The sequence below is a fragment of the Ambystoma mexicanum genome, chromosome 7q, assembly GCF_040938575.1.
Source record: "Ambystoma mexicanum isolate Mex_15411 chromosome 7q, UKY_AmexF1_1, whole genome shotgun sequence".
Lineage (NCBI taxonomy): Eukaryota > Metazoa > Chordata > Amphibia > Caudata > Ambystomatidae > Ambystoma > Ambystoma mexicanum.
Window position 1 is genome coordinate 261,400,667 of NC_090941.1, and position 24,684 is coordinate 261,425,350.

Below are 24,684 nucleotides of genomic sequence, written 5' to 3' on the forward strand. Positions count from 1 at the left end.
GAATATCATCATTGAGCAGAGACCCTCACCTACCAACCCTCATCATGCGGCGTTGCCAAAAAAACAGCTGAAAGACATAATAATACGACAAGACTCTGTGATAGAGATGACACTCAAGACCGTACAAGGCTCCCAACAAACAGAGCAGGCTATTGAATCTAATCTTGCTCTTCTATCTAAGACAACAGCTGGCAGATTCTCAAAAGACACCAATCCTGAAACAGATGAGTACCAACGCTCTGATTCGTCCAAAAAAGAAAAAGACAAACAGGCCGAACTGAAAGGGCTTAAGTCTTACTCTATGAGAAGTCCGCAAAAAAACTATGAGGCAAAGAGTCACACACCAACCAAACACTAGGGCGGCACGCCTTTCGCTTGACATCACTGAAATTGAGTCCCTCATGAACAACATTGAAAAAAGGAAAAAAGTTTTCGGGGACTTACACTTCAACCGACTTAATGAGCTTCCATTTACATCCACGCCGGCCTTAAGAAATTCACACTTCCCCGACAAGAACTCTCCAAATAAAGCTCGGAATGCGCATCCATTCACCATTCAGTAAGAGAGAGCCAATAATAAAGAAATTGAAGTTCAAACATTAAGAAAATGAAGCCTCGTGCCACACCTACCTTGAGAGTAATAAGAGAAAGCCACTTCTCATGAACCACACAGAGGATCAACTCACTACCAATAAATGTCAATGTGAAACCCCTGAAGAGGCACCCCTTCAAAGGATCCCAACCACCATGGTCGAGGTCCAAAATATACTTATAGCAATCACCACACAAATCATGATTCCATTTTGCAAGTTATATGAAGCTTCCAACGAGAGCATCAAAGATCAAGCAACCCTTTTAGCATTAATTCACACTAAACAGATCCATCTGGAGAATTTAATTACTACTCTAGAAAAACGTTTAGACCGCGAAGCAGAACTCTCTCATCAGTGGCAAACAAGACTACTGGATATGGCAGCGGCAGATAGAGCAGACAAAGCCCTACTCACCTCTACTATGATGACTCTGATGAAGACACATCCTCCTCCATCATCCAGCTCTCTCATGATACCAATCCCAGCGACTCCGAAGATGCCTGAAACGCCAACTGCAATGGAAGTACAGAACTTTAATGATATCACTGATTCCCTCCCTCCTCAACCACAATCCTTCCCTGCGATACCTGCAGAAACTATACCCTTCATGAAACCTTCTGACACTTTCCATATCTTCTCAAATAACAAATTACACAACGAAATTGCGTCTGCTAAACAGATCTCGAAACCTAAAAACAAAAGTAAAATGGGTACCAAACAAACAGGCTTGCGAGCCTTCTTAAGAAACTTGATCATGCCCACAGACAATGATCCAACTCAGCCTCCTAATCCCCATCTTACAAACTGGAAAAAAGTAAGAGCTTTGAAAATTGTATCCAGCACCACCCATCTACAGCCACTATGCCCCACTCAAACTTGTTCAATCGAATCAGAAATACAAACAGAGGACCTCCTCAACCTTACAACACATATGGATCCTCCGGAGAGCCCTGAGGTCACTTCCCCCAATGAATCAGTACCAATAATACTGGATGAATATGTAATCGATTCATCGAAGGAGAACAATGGCCGAAACCTTTCTTGTGAAACTATATCAGATTGGACCTCTTCTTACTCAGGCGACATCACTTCCATTTCAGACGCACTGTCAAACTACTCAAGCGATACAACAAGAACGTCTGAAGAGCCTGATAAGACCTCAGACCCCGAGATCACAATAACAGATCCTTCAACGTACCCGCTTTCTAATGGGCAACCCTTGCTAAGGGGCGACACATGGAAACCTCATTCTTCTGATGTATATCGACTACCTCAGTTTGTGGACCCATGGCAGAAAAAACAAACTTACTCTCTTCAGATGACCTGTGTTGACCGTAGAAGTGATCGTATCACCCTCAACAGGACAAATCTCTTAAGACTGTTAGACACCATACCGCAACTAAATTCAATACAATCACAGGAAATCAAGACCGTACTCTTTGTTGATGACCAACTTTTAGACAAGATTCAGATAAAATTCTACACCCAGGCCACAATGAACAGGATTATACAGATGACTACACCATTATTATCCCTAGGCTTTGCATGTTCACAAATACTGGGATCAACAGAAGACGATCGGGAATGCAATCGCCCAGCTATACAACCTGCAGCAGCACCTGACAATCATAGATGGAAACATCATAACAGATCGTAGAGAACAAAGAACACAAGAAACCTGTTAGACAGAGATCATTGTTTCGAGAGCCAGACTTACTTACAGTCTCCCTTCTGGCGAGAGTACAACTCTGTATCTCCAGTCCAATCCAACAAGCCAGCCTACCACTCAAAACCACTAAGTCCATCACAAACCTCTGGCTGGATACTGTGCTCATGGAACACGAGAGGACATTCCCATTTGTTTGACTCACCTGTCCCGGAACTTGAACCCTGCCAAGTAATCTGTCTTCAAGAAACTTGGCTCACCAAACCACTGACTTGTGATGGATATATAACTGTGCTTAACCCGGCCCTACAAAGTGCCCGGGAACGTGCCTCCTCTGGCCTATTGACACTGATTAAGATTAATCCAGCCTGGAGGTTTCTTGAAACGGAGAACATCAACCCATGGACCCAATTCACTTTGATCAAGATTTCTAAACCAATCAACTCGGCCTATCAAAGTCAACAGATTAGTCCTACCATTAGTTTGATTGCAATTAAAAATGTGTATTGGAATCCAGCGGCAATAAATGATAACAACCTCCTCTATGGCGTCTTTGTGACCATCGATAGACTCATCGTGAGATTCCCCAACATCGACTTTATCATCTGTGGGGACATTAATATCCATCTCTTTACTTCTATTGGTCTCCTCAGACCTTCTGATGACTTGACAATCAGAGCCCTCCGCTGGTCCAAAGAAATTACCATGAGAAACCTGATTCTAATGATCTACCCTTGCGACGAACACAAGTTGCTGATTCCGACCTGGTCTTGCAGAAACACCACGGCAATCATCGATTACATTTATCTTTCATCAACCTTGCATAATTTGATACTGGAATATACAATTCAACCATCTACTAAGAGCGACCATTCTATGCTCAATCTACGTGGCATCGGAATGTCTGATCAGAACACGACAATTCCAGCTCCACCTTTAGAACTTACCGGAACAACCACCAGATTAAGATTTAGCTTAAAACACCAAGCCTTCTTGCTGCAGACTTTCTGTCAAACCAACATGCCAGATGAAGAAAAGCTAAATTATGATTGGATGTTGTTCTCCTTCCAGATCAATGCCACTCCAGCCAAAAAATCTGTTCGACACCATTATAATTCTGAGCTAGCAAATAAAAAGAAAATCCTCCAACAACACCCCCGAAAATGGAGAAAGAATCTCACGACTGAAAATCTGCAAAATATGAAAAAAGCGAAACAAGGCTTCAGAAATTGGGGAAAAAAAAACATGAGATGTCCTTGCAACAAAAAGACGCCGAAGCCATGCTTCTAATGCTCAAAAATAAGAACTTGAGGAATCTGTGGAATTTGCTAAATAATGACCCCAATCACCAACACCTGATGGTCTCCAATGTTTCGGAACAAAAATGGATCTCACACTTCACCAATCTGTATAAACTCCGACGCCAAGATGAAACCTCGGCAGAACTAACCATCTCGAATCAATGGACCATGCTTTGGGATAAACACCATTTACAACAGATGATCAAAAAACTCAATCCCTCTCGCGCCACTCGGCCCGATGGCCTGTCTAATGCCATTCTGAAACAGGCTGTGGAGATTTGGGCAAACATAATGGACCTTATTCTGACCTTAATCAATAAACTAAAATCGATACCAGTCACTTGGTCTAGAGCAGTGCTGATCCCGATCTATAAACAAGGCGAAAGAGATAATCCATCTAATTTTAGACCTATTGCTCTCCTAGATCCACTGGGAAAATTGTTTGCAACATACCTCCTTCAAAAACTGACTGCATGGGCCAAAGAAACAGACCGCTTTGATGCTCGACAAACAGGCTTTATGCCAAATGTGGGCACAAATTTGAATCTCCTGATTCTAAATTCAATAAAGCATGGAGCCCTAAGAAACAACTCCCAAGTCTACGCCGCCTTCATAGAGCTTCATATGGCATCAAGCTACTGTACTCCAATACCTCTGTTACCATCAGATTAACAAAACAAGGACTCACTACAGGTGAAATAAGAACACACAACGGCCTAAAGCAGGGATGCCCTCTCTCTGCAACTTTGCACAATCTATACATCGCTGATTATTTCTCCCACATCAAATCTGACTCACTCAATCCTCCAAAAATTAATTCTCTTCCGATTGCAAACCTCATGTATGCTGACGACATTGTATTGCTGGATAAAACTCCATCAGGCCTACAAGAGAACCTTCTGATGACAGAAACATACATGAACACCAACGAGTTGCAGATAAATGTAAACATTTTTTTTTTTTTAAATGACATTAACTAAACACCAAACTACAAACACCCGACTGAGACTCACAAACTTCATCATGGAGAACAAACCACTTGAAGTAGTTACAACCTTCAAATACCTTGGTGAACTAATTAATCAGCAGAAGGCCGAAACAGCTTGGGTGACTTCAATGAAAGGTAAGATCCAAAGGTTAGCCAGACAAGGAGTGATGTTATAGAGACGCTATTGCAAATTCTCCTTAAAACCCATCCTGGCGTTCTACCGGGAAAAAGTCATTCCCATCATTACCTACAGAAGTGATGCCATGATTATAGTAACAGAGGTAAACTGGCAAACCTTCGAAGCAGCTTTCTGGCGAAAGATTCTGCACCTTCCAAAAAGTTTCCCCATGGTCAGAATACGGTTCGAACTGGGCCTTCAATCTCTCTCATCGATTGTATGGTGCAAGCAGATGGACCTCCTGCGTAAACTGATAAATGAAAACGAAAATAAAATCCAATCCCAGCACTTCTTATTCTATGAGAGACCTGGCATGCCATGCATAACACAATGTTGAAAACGTGGAAAGCCGCCTTAGTCCAACAAATGGCGAAAGAAGACATTACAATAGAAATGCTTACCAACCGCCCTCAGCGCGCGAAGATAAGAATGCAGAAGAATGATTGGGCTAAAACATCTGCAGAAAAACAAAGATACTCCATGAACCTACAATGCTCAATTGACATCCGTACAATTCACGAACTATCGCAATACTTGGCACTTTTCCCACATCCAATTGTCCGTACTGCTTTCATGAAAATCCGTTTGAACACCTATCCAACTAGACAAAGACTAGCTAATAGTCGACAAATATCCATGAAGGATCAATTCTGCCATTTCTGCTTCGACAAAAACACACCCGAAACCTTGAAACATCTCATTATGATCTGCCCAGCCCTTGCCGACAAGAGAATTTTATTTGGCAATCTATTCAAGATTTCTGAACAGCAAGAAGAAGGAGACTCTAGATGGCTGAAGATCTTAGGAGGCCAAGACAAGAAATTGATCTATACAGTCATCTAATTTCTTGCGGACATTCTCGACTACTCAAAAGAACCAAATTCATAAATCGTACATTGAAGAAACTTGTTCTTTTACAAAAATGTTATGTTATGCTAATACTAAGATCTGATATATCCTAACAAAACCAAATGAAAAGTTTATGTTTAAACTAAATCATTTTAAATAATAAAAAAAAATACAAAATTAAAGGTGTTCATCTGGTGCAATACAATGATCAAAATTCTAAAATGATCGAAGCTATTTGTTGTTGCAATTCACGTGACATTTGGACTGTGCTGAAAAAGAGTAATGTTCCAGATAGATTAGACAAGTGTGAAATAAAAGCTGAAATATGGATATCATATGTTAAGGAGAAATACACGATACCAGCCCGCTTTGTCAATCTAAATGATGACATAGATCACCGTTCTCCCTCTACTCACTTTGTTTGGTCCACGTATGACATCATGTGGGCCATTAAAAAATTGTTTAATTCCTGTGCTTCGGGCCCTGATGGGGTTCCACCGTGTGCATATAGATCTGACCCTATCTTTTGGAGTAAGATCCTAAACATCAAATTTGACAGTATCCTTCAAAAGGGTTATATTCCGACATCTTGGGTTGCCTCTATTCTTATATCTCTCTATAAAAAGGGTGATTCCAGCTTACCCGAGAATTATCGACCCATATCTTTGACAGATGCAGCTGCAAAGGTTTTTTGTATTTTAGTCATTTCTGACTTAGAAAAATATCTAACTACCCATAAAATCTACTCAAAATATCAAGATGGATTTAGGCGCCACATGGGAACAACCCTAAATGCCACAATCATGGCCCATCTGATTGCTGGAGTTAAAAGAAAGGAACTTGGTACCATCTACATTGCCTCTATCGATAGGTATTCTGCATTTGATTCAGTTGTGTGTCATGTTCTATGGAACAAAATGCGTAAGTTAGGAATTCCAGAATATTTTATATACTGGATCACCAAATTTCATACCAACACTTCATGCAGAATTCGTTTGACTAGGGGGGAGGGGGATCTTTAACTGAATCTGTTCCTCTCCATCTTGGATTAAAACAAGGCTGCAATTTTGTAGCCTTGCTTTTTAATCTGTATCTTGCAGATATAGACGATCTTTGGGGATCAGCTACCACATATCCTGCAAGGCTTTGCTCACTTAGACTACACTGGCTAGCCTTTGCCTATAATCATAATCTTATACACAATCCATCTAAGACCCATGTTGTGATTTTTCAATCCTGCAAAAAGCTTAAGAAATTTAGATGGAGTATTGGTGATATCCCCATTCTTGAACTAAAAGAGACCATTTATTTGGGATACCGACTGAGTAATGTAACTACTATTAACTCATGGGTATACTAATTAAAGCAAAAAGCTAGACCTCTATGGAGTCACATGAAATTCATTTTTCCTAAACTCTGCACATTCTCAATCTTACCACTCCTCGAGTTCTTTACATTAAAAGTGGAACCAATTCTTCTGTATGCATTGGATATTTGTCCTGGTAGCCTGCTTAAGGAATTGGATTGATTACAGGGCAGCATGGTTAAAAAAGCTCTGCGCTTGTCTTTATCCATTCCCAACTGTATTATCAGACACAAGATGGGTCTTATTTCCTTATCCACCAGGTTTACATGACGCGCTTTATCCAACTACTCCAAAATTCTGAATTGTCCTGATAATTCAATGTATCAAGATTTCTTTGACTTCAAAAAGGGTTGCTCCTCTAGTTCTATTACCAGCTATTACGTAACTATGGACAAACCCTAACTAGTTTGAGTGTTGATAGTGATGATTTGTACAGGCGTCCAAATTATGTGAAACAAAAGCTATTTCAGAATAATTGGTGCAAAACCATTGATGAAATTGCTACTCTGTGCACATAGAGTAATATGCAAAATTTCCCCAGAAAAGAGATGGTTGTAGTGACTACCTTAAGATGTTTCCATGTAACATAACCAGAATGTACTATATGTGCTTCAAGTTAAACAAATATCACACCCTTGAACAAACAAAGTACTGGGGAACAGGAAAAAATAAACAGGGCATTTCTAATTGTCGGTTCCCTGAATGTACCGAACGGAACAAAACCCTAAAACATCTTATCTTAGAATGCCCTTTCTTTAGGGATGGTCTTTTTTTAAGATTTATTAATGTGAATTATGAAGATTGTATGATCTCACTTTGGAGTCGACTTATGCAAGGTAATGAGAAGGCATTCATTTTTGCTTTGGTTGTTTTCCTAAAAGTAATTGAAAAAGAGATTCTGTTACTTTAAGGATATATTGTTCTTTTAATTTAAAAAATTGTTTTAAATTTGTGTTTTCAATAATGTATTGTTTTGTAAAATTGTTGAAATAGGTATTGTTGTATAATTTTATAAAGGTTCTTTGAACCACATACAAATAAAAAAAAAAAAAAAGTCATTTGTAGGCACATTTTGGGGTTTCGCTTGCAAAGTGCTGCTTTTCTCTCTGCACTCTGAGTGCTCGTCATGGAGTCCACTGGCACATTTCTGCAGGGTGTGCTCTATTCCACCGCACATGTACCATGGATGGCAAGTTGTGCATCCCTCTTTTTGTGTGCTGAAGCACACGGCTTTTGTAGGTTTTTGGCACGCACAAGGGTTTTGCCACCATTGTTGCTGTTTCTTTCCCCATAACTGGCAGCGTGATGCCGCATAGCATAGCAGAGTGGGTCAATACATGCCACATGTTGCAAAATATTCTCAATCCCGTACATACTCTCTCCCCTGGGGAATCCATTTCAGAATTAATGCTTCCTGGGGACTTCTGCTCATGCCCCCATGTGAAATAAAGCCGCGCATCGTTTGATGGATACATTTTATTATTTTTAAAAAGCAACCTTCTGCATTTGAACCTATGTATTAGGCTGGTTGTCATCAAAGGCTGACACTTACCTCAATGAACTATCAGAGTGTCAGGACTAGCACACTGAAAAAAACATTTGCTTCACATAATTGCCTCCAACAAGTAGCCACTGACATCACCAGGATTGTGTATTTTTACTGCATCGTATCAGGGGTGCATATCTCAAACAGTTTTGATTGCTCCAAATGCTAACAGTTCGAATCAGAATGCATAATCATTTTGTTTGGAATATTTTTTTGTATAAGGGAATGCTGGTCCTACATTAGGGTTAGCTGGGAAACAGTGATTCTGCTGTCAATGGGCATGACTGGAGCTTTGGTAAACAAATGCTGGAACACTTGTGATGGCACATTCCTTCTGCTGGATTGGTAATGGCATATTCAAAATATGGCTTTACCAAAGTAGCACAGAGCATATTACCTCAACAGACAGAAGGCAGCTAATTAAAATTGGTCCCCCTCTTTATCTTTCTCACTCCCTCATTCCCTCACTCTCTCTTTCTCTCTCTCTATCTCTCCTTCTGTCTCTGTCTCTGAGTATGAGGAAATGATTTAGAAAAGTGTATTCAGCTACTTAGTCTGCCCTTTCGGGGGGTAGTTATTCTCTCAGAGAATCTACCCTTCAAGTAGAAGAATCTGTTCTTCTACAGAGTTTCCAACAAGTGAGAGAGATGACTCTGTTACAGAGCTTTCCCCATCAAGAGGGTGGGGGGGGGGTATTCTCCTACACAATTTCCCTGTCAAGGAAGGGAGTGTGTACTGCTATAGAGTCAAACTTTCAAGGGGGAGAGGTTATCCTGTTATACTGTCTTCCTCATCATGTGGAAGAGTCTACTACAGAGTCATCCACATCAAGAGAGAATGATTACTCTGCTACAGAATGTTTCCCATCAGGGGGTATTATGTGGCAGAGTCTCTCCTTCAAGGTGGAGAGTCTATTGTGATATCTCATTTAAGATTCTCCCTCATCAAGTGGGAGAGCTTATTCTGCTACAGAGTGTACCACATCAAGTTGAGGAATGTAGTCTACTATGGAGTATCTTCTTCAAAGAGGGGAGTTTATTCTGATACATAGTCTGCCCCTTCAAGGGGGAGAGTGTATTCCTATACAGAGTCTCTGCCCTCGAGAGGGAGAAATTATTCTGATACAGACTCTCAACCTCAAGGGAGAGAGTTTATTTTGCTACGGAGACTCCCCCCCATCATTTGTGGGAGTGTACTGTGTTACATGGTCTACCACATCAAGGGCAAAAAGGTATTATATTACACACTCTACCCTTCAAGGGGGTGGTGTCAGGTATTTTATAATATTCATAATAAAGATGAGGCCTAAATTGAATAAAATGAGAAGGGCAGGTCATTTTATTAAAAATTATACTTGGAAGTCTTCATGTATCTTTTCAATGTGAATAGCAAATGTAAAGATGATGTTGTTACAGCAAAATGTTGTATTAAAATCAATGCAAGAATATTTGATGTGTTTGTTTATTCTGCCATTTTAGTAATTCATTCAAACACTATTGTTTGAAGCTCACGGATATGAATAGAAATGCCGGTTATTTCATTTTGCTATTTGATTTACATAGAAAGGACGCATCTACATTTGTAAGTGAAGAAATTAATCTGAAGGGAGATGGCATGAAAGAGCAGAATCAAATTGCATTTAAGTTTCTGATCTCATGTTTTGGCATACTGATGATAACATAGGTGTCCAGTCTAGCTGGAACTGGGTATTAAATAATTACAGGTCATGGTCAGATCAGATGGCTTAAGACCACTCTGAAATTCAAATGAAAACTCTGCAAAATTGTCTTCAGGCCTGCACTAATGGCACCAGGATTTGCTTCAAAGAGATGTCACATTCTTTATTTTACAGCAACTCATAAATCAAATCCATTAGCCTATGAAGAGATTAGCAGAGGAGGACTCCGACATTTAGAGGCACACATCTGCCACCTTCCTTGGATCAGTTAAGGTTAAATGTCATTGAATGCACTACCGAGACATTTTGCATTAAATACGTGGTCACATAGAAAGGTAACACTTAAACCGAGTTTCAATCTCCTACGCTTGCCAGATGGGCAGGATCCCAGTGACCTCCGAACTCACCAGCTGCAGCATAAACATCGGATGAGCTGCAGCACGATTTGAAGCTTCTCCCTGGTAGCTGTTGTTTGGGTAAGCAATTTGCTTCTTCCCCATGCCCAGAAGGAGTCTCCAGCCACTCTGCACAACTTGAATTTGCTGTGTTTTTGTCATTTCTCCTTGCAGAACCGCATGGAGGTATCTAAAATGGCCACCACCATTACTTTGTTACTGGTTGCCTAGCAACCCTCTCCGTAGCACATTGGCAGAGCTACTGCAGTTATTCAGCCATGCGCCGCCGGAAGGCGTGTGGCAGCACTTCCCTAAAGGCAATCACTTAATGCACCAGGCCTGTCTGTGCCCTCGCATTATCTTACGCTTGCTGGATGGGCAGGAGCCCAGGCCCCTCTGAACTCACCAGCCCCAGCATAAACATCGGATGAGCTGCAGCACGATTTGAAGCTGCTCCCTGCTAGCTTTTTGGACAAGTGATTTGCTGCTTCCCCATACCCACAAGGAATCTCCAGTCATGCTGCACAACTTGAATTTGCTGTGTTTTTGTAATTTCTCCTTGCAGAACCGCATGGACGTATCTAAAATGGCCACCACCATTACTTTGTTACTGGTTGCCTAGCAAACCTCTCTGTAGCTCATTGCAGAACTACTGTTGTTATTCAGCCAGGCGCCACCGGAAGGCGTGAGCCGACACTTCCCTAAAGGCACCCGCTTAAGGCACAAGGCCTGGCTGTGCCTGCCCGTGGGTGGCCATCGGCCAGCTATGCTGTCCGGATAGCTCCAGCCTTCGCCACCCCCCTCTAACATTGACTTACACCAGTCCCCTCCTTCCACTGCCGCCGCCTCCTGCACTGTATGCATTGCCCTCATGGAACTGATTTCAGACCAACCGAACACTATTCTAAGTAACTGCAAATGCATGTAAATCAGAGCGCATATATCAGAAATGTTCCTTGGCCCGATTATCCAAAGTTACGCCCATGAGTAATCACTGTTTGAAAAGCTGCCACATGGTTCGTCTCCCAATGTATACCCGCATGACCCTATGAAACTTAGCACTATAATGGTCAGTCACCACGCTAGGCAGATGCACCAGACTTGCTTATGTTCGCCGCTCACATGTCCAGGGATACTTGGGATATCTCTTTGTTTTAGACTCACTGTTGTACTGTAGGTCCACTGACTACATGATACACATAAGCCACTTATGATCACCAATATAGCCCCTGCAGTCTTTATCTGACGGGGTAACTGAACCCCAGATAGCATTATTTTGTACCGTGATCCACTTCTACTTGACCACTGATATTTACCAACATGGTTTATGGCTCACGCTGCACCAATCTATTGTACTGCAATATGTCTGATGGTAATGCACACCTGTAACTTGAACATATGCTATGCCTAGCTAGCCACCAAATTAGGGTTCACACACCAGGTAACCAATCCCAATCACAATAAAGGAAGAACATTAGATTCGTTAGAAGACCTCAACTGTAATATTGATATACTCTCCAATATTCCTTGTGCCTGGACCGACCACAACCTAATTTTGTTCACTATCAAAGACAGTGTTCCACCTAATCATCAAATTCAAGCACCTGCCATAATGACCAGAAATAAAAGTTATCTCACCTTAGAGAAACTCTTACCATTACTTCAACCCATTACTCACATCACTATAACGCATTCAGACCCTACAGCCCAATAGACCTGTACAATGAAACTATCTTCAAGGTTATTAATACTATAGCGCCCCTCAAACTATGTAAACCTAAACCTCATGCTCACCTCAACAACTGGTATACCCCACACCTTAAAACTCTCAGGAAATTGAAAAGAACAGCTGAAGCATTATGGAAAAGCACCCCTTCGGAACTAAATAAGGACAACTTCACTGCAGCTTCATTTAACTATAAGGTAGCCATTGTCCAAGCTAAAAAATACAACTTCAACGATTGCATATCCAAGGCTAAGTCCAGTATGAAGGAACTATTCAATATTCTGAAAGAGTTGGAATCACCTGCCCCCTCTCCTAATACTTGTACTAAAGACACCTTATGGTTTACTAATATACAGTATGCACTATAAGACGAAATTACCATGCTCCAAAAGAAAATAGAAACTAAGAAAACCCTTACCACTGATATCGATCATACTCAGGACACTCCCTCCCTTACTAGAAACACCCTGCCCCAATTTAACTTCACACCCCTCTCTATCAAAGAGGTGGAGACCATCATCCTAACACTCAAACCATCCAATTGTCAGGGAAGCACTTGTCCAGCTGCGCTTACCAAGGAGGCTGCCAATGAACTGGCCCCTTTCATCACTTCCTTCATTAATGCTTCATTCAAATCCAGTACAGTACACAATAATTTGAAAGATGCCAAGGTATTCCCGTTACAAAAAAAAAATCATTAGACCCTAACAACCCCTCAAACTACAGACCCATCACAACAGTCCCGTTCTTGTTAAAAATTGTGGACCGAGCAGCGTATCTGTAGCTACAGCAACATCTTGAATCTAACAATCTGCTAGGATGGAAACAATCAGGATTTAGACCTAGATATGGGACAGAGACAGCGCTCGTTGACCTGAAGACTCAAATCCAAACTCTGAAAGACAAGGGACAATTAGCTTTGCTTCTGTTACTTGACTTCTCAGCGACATTTGATCTGGTAAACCATAACATTTTATGCAACCACCTCTCATCTGATGCGCACTTTTCGGATCAAGCAAATGCTTGGATAGAGTCCTTCCTCAACAACAGATCCATGAGGGTCTTTGCACCCTCAGCCTCTGCCATACTCACTTTAGCTACATGTGGGGTTCCACAAGGATCCAGTGTGTCCCCTACTCTCTACAATGTGTTCACTAAGCCTCTTTTTGATGAACTTGACTATCTGGGAGTCATGTACACCAATTACTCGGATGGCACCCAGATACTCATCCCCATTACCGTTGACCACATTGTAGACAGTAAAACCCTCAACAACATCTACAGCATTATACAAGCCTGGATGGGGAAGCATGAGCTCCGTCTCAACAACGAGAAGACTGAGTTGCTTCTCATAGGGTCCACAGCTAAATTAAACAAAATGCGTGCACTCTTCACCTCATTCAATATTGATGGTAACATAATTAAAGTTGCCAACACTGTGAAAACCCTAGGAATCTGCTTCGACTCCGCTCTCAATTTAATGAGGCAAACTAGTCCCTTGGCATCATCCACAGCCTACTCCTGCAAGCTCATTATGGCCTGCTGCCCATACCTGACTACAACTAACTCCATTTCAGTAGCTAGAGCATTAGTCCTATCGAAACTCGATTATTGCAATGTGCTTTACTTGGGCACATCACAAACAAAACCTCAACAAAATGCAAGTCATGCAAAATAATGCTATTCGATCAGCCCTAAACATTCCTAGGAAGCAACATATCTCTGCAACCAGACACACCATATAATGGCTTAACATTAAGCAAATAATTGACTTCAAAACAGTCTCCCTCACCCATACGTGCCTCTCCAACCAGGCGCCTATTTATCTGTCCAACACTATCGCATGTCACTCCTCCACATTACCCACCAGAACAGCTCAGTCACACTGTGTCTCCATTCCACGTTTTAAGCAACAATGCGCAGGTGAGGTTAGCTTCCCAGGCCTCACTGCCAAGAAATGGAATGCACTCCCAGTATCCTTAAGAGAGGAAACATAATTTCTCCTATTCCGAAAAGAGGTTGAAGTCTGGCTCCATGAGCAAGACCTCAACTTGGTCATATAAATAATTATGCCAATTGAATACAATCACCTCCCTTTGTATATATGTAACCTTGCCTACTTTGTAATGTGACTGATGTATATTTCTACATTTTTGTATGTAACATTGATGAGCATTATTATGTTGTAACCTGTATGAATAGTGCCCAGATGCCTTTGGGCTTGGTTGCGCTTTACAAATAAATAAAATAAATAAAAATAAATAAATCATTTCTGCCCTCTTGTGGAGAAATGTTGTAATTGCATAACAAAGACATCTCACTGTATTCACATGAACCAAAATAATGCATCACATGTGCAAAAACAAAAATTAAATCTTGCATCATCAACAAACTCCCATTGGTATAAACTGTTAATATGTTGTAGAAAAAAGGAATAATGAATCTAGCAGAATCATGCAAAACAATGGTATGTTAATTTTGGAAATAGTTTAAAAATGGGGACAACATGCTGCATGGTCAAAAATGAGAATTATATCATGTAACATGTCAAATTGAACATATACGTTGCATAAAGCTTTAATTGATGAGTCCTAAAATAGAGCATGAAAGCAAACATTAGTTTTTCTCAATAAGTAGGGCTTCTGTCTCACCTTGGGACTTGAAAGCCACACCTCTAACCAGCCAGAGGTAGAGTTAGAGGAAATATAATGGCATACATATAGGACAGAGAGATAGAAGGAGAGAAAGATGGATTAAAGAAGATGATCTTCAGTGATAAAGATTAGGAAGGAGGATAAACTGGAAACTGCAGAGAAAAATGACTGATTCCACCCACAAGGGGAAGACTGTTCCATTGAGAGAAAGAAGTCAGATAGTCTACGCAAGGAGCCAGCGTTTGGTGACAAATACCAAAAGAGCCATCAGAATTGAGGGTTTGGTGACTGGATGACATTTGGCTAACTGGTTTGTTAGCTGGGTTTCCCATGCTCCAAAGTTGCATTATAAAAGGTAAATCAAAAGAAACTCCATACCCATTCCATAAAATTGGCCAATGTTTATCAGGGTGAAATCTGGGAAGTTAAAAGGACAGGAATGAAACAGGATGCAATTCGAAATTAGGGACAGAGGTGCCAATGTTCCAATGTTCTGTCTAAGAAATTATTACTTTCAAATGTAGTTAGTGGTTGAAACTGGTGTTGATTCACAGTGGCTCATAGTGCAAACATAGCCCTATCGCCTGGAATAATTTCATACTTTGATGCTGACATTCTAGACCCTTGTATAGTCCGGATGTTTGCGCAATGAAATGCACAATGAAATGCACGTTGGAAGAATTAATTATATACATCAAGAACTGTGTCAAGTGCCAAACCTCTGCATTCTCCTGTTTGTCAATGCCTGGGCAGAGTCAGGCGTAATGGGGAGGGAAGAGAACTGCCAATTTAATGTCTGTTACTGGAGAACAGTACACCCCCAGCCCCAAAATATAAAGCTACTGAAAGCCTTACATGCAGGCCGTTTTAAAATTGCATGTTTCTGGATAAGGAATACATTCATATGAAAGGAAAGGTATGCACACAAATACACATATCGAAAAGTGAAAGAACAAAACTCGGTTTAATGTAAGTCTCATATACATGTCTATAGAGAACTCCATCCACACTCAGGAAATATAGTGTGCGTGTGGGTTTATAACCTAAAATACGGATTCCCAAGCAGAGTATTTGTGAATGCAGACTTAAATTAATGCAAACAAGTCACTTATTGTATCTAAGTGGCTCAGCACATAGCCCTATGTTAGCCGGTCCTTGACTATATATTATGTGGTTTCTACATGGTTAATATATTCAATAGCTCACAAATGCAAACACGATTTGGTGCATATCTATATTTTGTTCATTGATGTAATTTTTCTCCGGTGTCATACTAATCTTGATGCTGGAGAAAATCAAATGCTTAATATATTTACATTGTGTCGAATATTTTAGTGAGAGGTTAGTGATGTAAAGAAAAATGATCAATGCTAAGCAGAAATGTCAGTAGGTATTGTGTCTATTAGAATTTAGCATATTTATGTAGAGATTGTTCAAATTGAAAGTGGATGCCTTTGATGACTTATCAGAGTGAGATTTCCATTTTGAATGATGTCATAAATATTGTTTTGGACTCCAGGATGAAGCTGGAGACTGAGTTGTCTAAAATTGATCTAATTCTTTTAAATATATTTTGATTTTTGAATACCTCACTGTCTGTTCTTTGCCCTGAATTTAGGGTTGCCATTGTATAAACGGGGAAGGTGTTAAATTGGCATGTCATGTCTATGTGAACAAAGTCAAAATTACACAAAATACACTTACAGAGACTCCACTTTCCTTTCCTGATTGGAATTTTCCAACAACCTTCATTGAAGTGTAGAGACTGGAATAAAAAAAAACAAAAAAAAAATGCCAGATGGTGAATGATTTAAAATTAGGTAAAATGAGTTTCTACTTAAAGGGGAAAATAGTTCACGTGGGTTATTCCATTTTAGAATACATTTTGTCAGTGAGACTTTAAGACTCATTACGATTTTGCCAGAATCCCACTAGTGATACTGGTGGGATACGGGCAAACTGTAATACCGCTTCTGTCACTTGGTCTGCCAGAATTACTGGAAGATTCCGAGTGGCTGAAACGCTGGTAAATCCCATTCCATTGAGTCCCACAGGACTCTATGGGGGAATTTGCCTGCATTACCGGTACCAGTGTTACTCCAGTGTTACTGAGCCGGTAATACCTGCAGTTTTTTGCAAGTAGGGTTGTGGATATGCCTCCAGCTCGCAGCTGGAGGTAAATCATCCAGCCTACTGCCCAACTTGTAGTTGGCCGGTCTGGAAAAGTGCTGGTATATGTTATTACTGGCACTTTATTTCCAGACTGGCTAACTTGTGATGAGGTCAAGTCTTTGTGTTAGGGAGAATTCTCCAGAATGGCTAATTTCCCTTACCTACTGAGTCCTTCAGCAGCTTTGCTGGATTTCTAGGATTTATTTTTATATTTTTTTCACCCGTTAAGAGTGTGAGCCTTTTTTTCCCACTCTTACATATGTTTTGCTGTGTGTGTTTAACATTTTCTTGTGTTCATAGACTGTGGAGCCTCACCTACTCCGCAGGCATCTTCTTTTTACTGTGTGTTACACAGCACCTTCAGTGCAGTGACACAGGGTAGTCTTTTAGACTTCCCAACTCAGACTTAATATTCTGGGACTGACTAGTGTCTCCCAGAACATGTAAAGTTGCCATTGACTTTATTAATCTCTTTAAATCCACAGACCCAGTGCAAATTATCTTCCGTAGACTACTGGAAAGGGTTAATACTTATCCCTTTTTGTCTGTTTCTCTTGGAGCGTTGTTTCGCTCCCTTTTCATTAAGACTTGGCTGGTGACAGTGGTAACTACCCTATTTTTCCTAATGCGGTTATCTTAAATAACCCTGGTATTGTTTTGGGCTATCTTGGTAGCGTATAACCTAAACCCGCTAGACCATATACGTTTTTATACAGTGCTGGGGGACAACGACCCTGCTGTGTGATTCTCAACCAGGCTGTGTGAATGGGGGAAAACTACATAAAAAGAAGGTCTCTGGGTCTCGAAAGGCAGAGTCACCACTGGAATGAGAGAACTGAAGAGGTGCTGACAGATGAGGACCCCTACAATGACTGAACCGCGCGGTGGAGCCCTGCAGCAGGTCCAAATCTTCATACTTCAACGACAGGGAAGATCTGCAAGGAATCTTCTCCCCTTGAGCTGGTGGGACCAACCAGTTCTTCCAAACTCCAAGCCAGGCCTCCCTCCTCTGGTCGAATTTGCTGTGCAGAGCTACAGTGAACCAGATAGCCAGGAAGGTCGGACCGTGCTTGGGTTTTAAGGAACGCACCTTTTATTTGTTGCTTTGCTCTGCTGCTGGTTTGTTCCCTGGGCAGTGCAGGACCCACCAGTCTTCCTATTTAGTGTCAGTCCGACAGTCGCTTCAGGAACCGCGAGCCAGCAGGACCTGCCAGGAACGTCCGCCTCAGTTACAGCTGCTTCTCCACTTTAAGGTCCTGTTCGAATCCAGTTGTTCATTCCGTCCAGCCACGGTGAAGGTGTGTGAAACCTTTCGCCAATCGGAGGGCTTGTTCTTTTCTACTCTTTAAAGTAACTTTTCGTCTGACCAACTTTGTTCTGACCTCTTGGCAAAGACTTAACCGTGAACTACCCTGAACTGTGTGATCTAGAGCAAAGGCTCTGTTCCATTGACTTTGGGCCAGGTCCCTTGAATCTGATGTCCTCACTGTAGTTCCTTTTTCTAGATTGCCCTGCTTACTTACCTGTTGGTGTTGTTCAATTCCTACCTAATTTTGTCTTTCCCTACCTTTCAAATTTCTGGAGTGCCATTTTGCTCACACTTCACTTTGAGCCTAACGTGTCCAGAATCTATTGGGTGCGGTGTAGTGTATTAGTAACATGTTTTTTCAACTGCTTTACTTTAGTGAAATGTTTTACAACTGATGTGTAAATAAATGTATATTCTTTTACTCAGAAACCCTGAGTCAGTGTTTGTTTGAATCATAGTAATTGCTGTCCTTTGTGTAACTATTCATACTGCTCACTTGCTCTTGAGATAAGTCTGGCTGCTCAGCCATCGCTACCACTTTACTGTGTAGTACAGTCTTGCACCAAAGATGAATTTGTACTGTCACTTGTAGTCCTAATTGTGTGTGGTGTTCATAAATGATACTGCATATAATTCTGCCTAACACTGGTGTACAGCGGTGACGATCAAGTATAGTGATTACACTTAGAGTGCTGCTATTACCTTGGATCAACTAACCACAAGAATAACATCACTAAAAAACAATATTAATCATGCCTGATATGGAAAGCTACAGTCAGGAGACCATCCTTAGTTACACTGTGGATTATCTGAAACATTCTGTGAAGAGAAAGGAATCTCTCTGCCAAAAGCAAAACAACTGAATTGATTGAAAAGATGTTAGAGAAACAAAGTCTGGAGGGTAGATCTGAAATACCTGACCCCTCAGCAAATGTGGAAAATAATGAGGATGATAATGTGTCTATTATTCATGAGTTACAGGAAGTAGATTTGTCTCACAATCAATGCCCCACTGCTCCCTTACCTGCTCAGCAACCTCAACCTTTGTCCACTGGGACGCCTACAGGTCCTACACTCAGTCCTGAATTCATTGCTCTGGAAATGATGGGGCTTGAATTGGAATTTAAACGTTTGAATGCTCAAACTGAACAAAAGCATCAAGAACTTAAACTCAGAGAAATGGAGATGAACCATGCCTTAGAAATGAAAAGGTTGTCTATTGAAAATGCTTCTCTCCCATAAACTTCTAGGTCTTCCAGTCCTAAGAGACCCTGCATGCCTTAAGAAATTGTGGATATGTATGAGGTTAAGCTTGATATTTTGGATTGGTTGGCAATGTTTGAATATAACCATGGGATTCAAGGTTTTACAGGGAACCATTTGCTTCCCTGGCTCTTCTCTAGGCTACCCACTGTTGCATCTGATGTTGTGATGGAGTTGGGGAGGTGAATGGGATGGATTATGAGTGTGTGAATCTAGCTTTAATTGCTGAGATTTGGGAAGACCCTTTACAAGTACCTTAAGAGGTTTAGAACCCTCAAAAAGCAGGATGGTATCCCTTGGGCTACCTGGATATGTGAATGTTTGAAAAACTTAGATGGTTGGGTTAAGGGTTACAGAGTAAACACTTCAGAAGGTATGAGAAATCTTGTTACGTTGGAATCAATTTATGATGCCTGCTCACCTGAGCTCAGACAGTACTTGGCTGATTCCAAGGAGATAGATCCAAAGAAGTTAGATAAGGTTGCTGACTTGTGGGTTGCCAACAGGGCTACTCACAAGGATTCTGGGGCAACTCAGAAGAAGGATGAGGGAAAGAGCCAGAGAAAGATAACAAGGAGAATTCTAATACCTCCAATCCAAAAGAGGGCCACAAACAGCAACATAAGGGTAAACCCCAAGGGAAACCAAATCAGGCTAGTGCACCATTTGGACACAAACCAGATAGAGGTCAGAACAAACCCCCATCCATCAAAACATTTGGGAAATGTTATGTTTGTGGGACAACTGACCATTTGAAAGGGGATCCCAGATGTAAGGGTAAACCTTCAGGGGTCCACACTGTCTCCTTAGGCATCTCCCCTGAGGAAGAAGTACCTATGGCCAGTGGTAACTTTCACCTACTGGCTGATGAACCCAGGAGCGTCTCAGCTAGTGTTTTTTAGTGTCCCTGGGCTTGTGGGAACAACCGAATTTAGATGTCTATAATTCCATCGCAGATAATACTAAAGAATTTTATAAAGATAGTGTTCTTGTAAATGGCCAGGAGACTCCTGCCATCAGAGACACTGGAGCCAGCATAACTGTGGTGGATGAATCATTTTTCAAGGTGAAGGATGTTGCTAAGGCACCCAAACGCTGCACCAAGTTATCCAGAGGCCCTGTGCAAATGGTTCCCCAGTTACCAGCTCTCATCCAGTGTAAAGATGACTGTCAAAATACCTGTTAGTGTGCAGAGTGAAGTGCCTGGGAGAGTCCTGTTGGGTAATGACTGAAAAACTCTTGGAGTTGTGTCAAGTACCCCCAGGCCTCCCAGTAAAAGGAGACAGGATCTCACTAGGCCTGCAAGGGAGAGGGCCTTCAGAGGCTCTACAGAGGAGTTGATAGAGGAAACTATCACTCCCACTCCACTGGAGTTGCTCACTGCTATTTCTGGAAAGAAAGAGGCAAAGGGGAAACCCAAGACCTCAAGGAAAAAGTCAGACAGCACCCCTGTGCCACCAACAAGGACATCCCCAAGATTGTCCAAGGTCACACCTGTGACACCTCCACCTGCTGAGGCAGAGTGTGAGTTACAACCATGTGTGGTTGATCCAGTTTCTGAAGAGTCAGAGGTGGAGAAAGACACTGTTTTGGTTGGAGATCTTGACCCTGCTGACCATCCTGAGCTGCAGTCTTTACTGGCAGAAGGTGGACCCGACAGGGTAGACTTCCGCAGAGGACAAAGAGAGAGTCCTACTCTCGAAGTTCTTCAACAACAGGCTGCTAACCCACTTGATGGGCAAGAAGTTGGAAAGCATAGGTTAAGCTGGGAAGATGGCCTCTTCTACAGTGAACCGACTGAGTCTTTCCCTGGGGACTGCAAAATAATTGTACTGCCACTTGCCCTATCAGGTACATTTTGCTGGTCATTTGAGTTTCAAAAAGACCAAGGAAAGGCTCTCCCTCTACTTCTACTGGCCTAAAATGGCTTCAGAAGTTGACAAATTCTGTAGGAGCTGTCACACTTTCCAAACCTCTGGCAGGAGTGGAGCCAAGAATGTGGCACCCCTGGTGCCTCTCCCAGTTGTGGGAGTTCCTTTTGAGAGGGTGGGAATCGACATTGTCGGTCCCCTTGACCCTCCCACATCTTCAGGGAACAGGTTTATCCTGGTTGTAGTAGACCATGCTACAAGATACCCAGAAGCCATACCTATTAGGACTGTTACGGCTCAGGCTATGGCTAAGGCGCTACTTGGTATTTTTACCCGAGTAGGGTTTCATAACGAAGTGATATCTGACAGGGGATCCAATTTTATGTCCCACTACATGCAAGCCATGTAGAAAAACTGTGGTGTCACTTACAAGTTCTTTACTTCCTACCATCCACAAACAAATGGACTGGTAGAGAGGTTTAATCGAACTATGAAGAGCATTATAGGTGCTTTAGAGGAACCCCTTAAAAGAAAGTGGGACCTTATACTGCCATGCCTTCTCTTTGCTTATAGAGAAGTCCCTCAGGAGGGAGTTGGATACAGTCCCTTTGAACTTCTCTATGGCCACCCAGTCAGAGGTCCATTGGCCCTGATTAAGGGATGGTTGGAGAGTGCACCTTCCCCCAAGCCAGTCAGAGTGACTGACTATGTGATAGGTCTCTGGAGGAGAATGTCACACATGATGGCAGAAGCTAGTGATAACTTGAACGCAGGTCAGGCTCTGGTCAAATATTGGCATGACCAGAAGGCCAGCATGGTTGAGTATACTCAAGACAAGCTTGTATTAGTTATGGTGCCAACAAGGCAGAGGGCCTTGAAGGAAAAATGGATATGACCCTTCAAGTTTGTGGACAAACTTGGAGAGGTGAACTATTCGGTGGACTTAGGCAGACCTAAGGAGGCTCCCAGAGTATTTCACACCAACCGTTTGAAGGCATATGTCTCAAGACCAGAAGTGGGAGCTTTACTTCTAGCTTCAGTTCAAGAGGAGGAGGAGAGTGAACCTCTACCTGACCTCCTCAGAGGCCAACCTTTGGATGAGAAAATAGAAGGAGTCAATCTCTCTCCTCAACTGACATCTGAACAACAAGAGGAGTGCAAAGTTCTGTTAAATCAGTTTGCCTCCCTGTTTTCACTTTCACCAGGCCTGAACCCTTGGGGACAGCATGATATTCTCACTGGTGACTGTTTACCTGTGAAAAGCAGTGGTTACAAAATGCCAGAACATGTGAGATCCCACATCAAAGGAGAGGTCAACAAGATGCTTGATCTCGGGGTTATAGAGCCCTCTACAAGTCCATGGTCTAGACCAGTTCTGGTACCAAAAGCCAGGATCCAAGGAATTGAGATTCTGTGTGGACTATAGAGCTCTAAATGCAGTCACAAAGACTGATGCCCATCCTTTACCAAGGACAGGTGAACTAGTGGATAGACTTGGTTCAGCCAAGTACCTCAGTACATTTGATCTGATGTCAGGCTTTTGGAAAAAAGCCCTGACAGAACATGCCAAGGAGAAAATGCATTCTCAAACCCAGCAGGCCTCAACCAGTTTAAGGTTATGCCTTTTTGACTAAAGAATGCACCTGCTACATTCCAAAGATTGCTCAATCAAGTTCTGATTGGGATGGAGGACCTATGCATGGCATACTTGGATGACATTGCAGTGTTCAACCCTACATGGAAAGAACATATGGACCACTTAGGATATATTTTGCAGGCTCTTGAGCAGGCCCATCCGACCATAAAGGCAAGCACATGTAAAACTGCTCAGAGCAAAGTGGTCTACCTTGGTCATGAGGTAGGAGGAGGTGAAATAAGGGCATTGCCTAGCAAAGTACACGCTGTACAAAACTGGGCCACCCCTACTACTCAAACCCAAGTGAGAACCTTCCTAGGTCTCACTGGGTACTACAATAATTTCATAGAGAACTATGGAACCATAGCTTCTGCATTCAATGTGATATCCTCTCCAAAATTCCCTAAAAAGGTTAGATGGAATGAGGAGTGCACTCAAGCCTTTGAATACCTAAAGAAAGCCCTTTGTCAAGCTCCATTCCTAAGAGCTCCTGATTATCAACAACCCTTCATTGTGCAGACAGATGCATCCACTACAGGTATAGGTGCAGTCCTTAGTCAACTGGACCAGAAAGGTAGGGAACACCCCATTTGCTTCATCAGTAGGAAACTGAAGGAACCAGAAACAAGAGCGTGAGTGTTTTGCCATTGTGTGATCACTGAAGAAGTTTAGACCATTCTTGTTTGGATCTATTTTTGTGATTCAGACAGACCACCAAGCCTTGATATGGTTAATGCAAATGAAAGGGGAGAACCTAAAACTTCTAACATGGTCAATCTGCCTGCAAGGGTTTGATTTCACTATTGAGCACAGAGCAGGATGCCATCACCAAAATGCCGATGGTCTCTCTAGGATGTCTTTAACTGACTAGAGGTAGAGATTCATCCAGGAGTGGATTGAATCCTCCTGTCCGTTAGTCTGGGGGGGTGAATGTTAGGGAAAATTCTCCAGAATGGCTAATTTCCCTTACCTACTGAGTCCCTCAGCAGCTTTGCTGGATTTCTAGGGTTTATTTTTTTCACTGGTAAGAGTGTGAGCCATTTTTTCCCACTCTTACATGTGTTTTGCTGTGTGTGTTTAACATTTTCTTGTGTTCATAGACTGTGGAGCCGGACCTACTCCACAGGCATCATCTTTTTACTGTGTGTTACACAGCACCTTCAGTGCAGTGACAAAGGGTTGTCTTTTAGACTTCCCAACTCAGACTCAATGTTCTGGGACTGACTACTGTCTCCCTGAACATGTAAAGTTGCCATTGACTTTATTAGTCTCTTTAAATCCGCAGACCCAGTACAAACTATTTTTCATAGAATACTGGAAAGGGTTAATACTTATCCCTTTTTGTATGTTTCTGTTGGAGCGTTGTTTCGCTCCCTTTTCATTAAGACTTGGCTGATGGCAGTAGTAACTACCCTATTTTTCCTACCGCGGTTATCTTAAATAACCCTGGATTTGTTTTGGGCTATCTTGGTAGAGTCGAACTTGAACCCGCT